General features: G+C 46.8%; 1 pseudogene; it reads left to right on the top strand.

The window, feature by feature from the left end:
• The first annotated feature begins 362 nt into the window (after positions 1-362).
• Positions 363-1,017, top strand: LOC127672451 (AP-1 complex subunit sigma-1A-like; annotated as a pseudogene).
• Positions 1,018-1,289: the final 272 nt, after the last annotated feature.

Raw genomic sequence — 1,289 nt, 5'->3', positions numbered from 1 at the left:
AGATATTATACCACCATATTGGGCAGATTTCTGCAGAACAACAAAGTGATGTTTATAGACAAATAAATGATTTCTTAATTCTTAATGATGATTCTATTAGAATTCCTAACATTTTACTAATAATTATTAAGCCCTTTATAAAAGGACTGCTATTATAAGTCCTCTCTGATAAAAAAAACTTCAATTAGAGCTCTGCTAGTCTTCAAGTGTCAGGAGTTAAATCCTTCTAAGACAGAAAACAGGTATTTGGCCTTGGGGCAAGGCTTCAAGTGGAGGGGGAGAGAAAAGAAAAGAATCCAGCTGGGAGTGGAACTAACTTCTACAGTGGCCAGAGAGGGACACACTAGGCCAGAAGCTGCAGAATGATGCGATTCATACTACTGTTCAGCCAGCAGGGGAAACTTCAGCTACAAAAATGGTACCTGACCACCTCAGACAAGGAAAGGAAGAAAACAGTCCAAGAGCTCATGCAGGTCGTTCTGGCTTGAAATCCAAAAATGTGCAGCTTCATAGAGTGGAGGGACCTCAGAGTTGTCTATAAGAGAACACCAGTCTCTATTTCTGTTGCACCATCGAAGGCCAAGACAAGGAACTGATCACACTGGATCTGATCCACTGATAGGGAGAGCTCTTGGACAAGTACTTTGGCAGAGTATGTGAGTTGGACATCACCTTCAACTCTGAAAAAGCCTTCTTTATCCTGGATGAGTTTCTGATGGGTGGGGATACCCAGGACACCTCCAAAAAGAGTGTGCCATTGAGCAGGCTGACCTGCTGCAGGAGGAGGATGAGTCGCCACTGTGCAGTGTCCTTCCTGGAGGAAATGAGCCTGGCATAGCCCTGTCTGCCAGCAGGGGTGAGGGAGCTGCAGAACCAGGCAAAGCCAGGACAAGAGACAGCACTCGGAGGCTGTTTCTCTCACCTCTCCCCCAAACCCCTTCTCTTAGAAGGACTCGGCTGCTTTTCCTTGGCCACCTTACCTACTTTAGAAGGAGCCGTGGCTCCAGCCATTCATAAGAACATTCCCTCCCTCCAAATCTTCCTTCCCTCCACCCTCTTCCTTTCCCAGTGAAGGTTTTAGGAGCCTAGAGGGGAGGAAAATGTGACCTGGATGGAGGTGCTCAGTGGCTTTCCTTTTCCTTCCCTTGAAGAAGCAATGCTAACCCCAGCTATCCTTCATCCTCCCCATGTCCCATATGGCTGTAATATATAACTACATCAGGTGCCCTTTTGCCCCTTCTGTGCCTGGTCTTTCTGCTGCAGCAGACTCTTAGTGAGTCTGCTACAGC

This window comes from Apodemus sylvaticus, chromosome 22 (genome assembly GCF_947179515.1).
Source record: "Apodemus sylvaticus chromosome 22, mApoSyl1.1, whole genome shotgun sequence".
Classification (NCBI taxonomy): domain Eukaryota; kingdom Metazoa; phylum Chordata; class Mammalia; order Rodentia; family Muridae; genus Apodemus; species Apodemus sylvaticus.
Note: the sequence above shows the minus strand (reverse complement) of the source record. Positions and strands in the feature narration are given on the sequence as shown.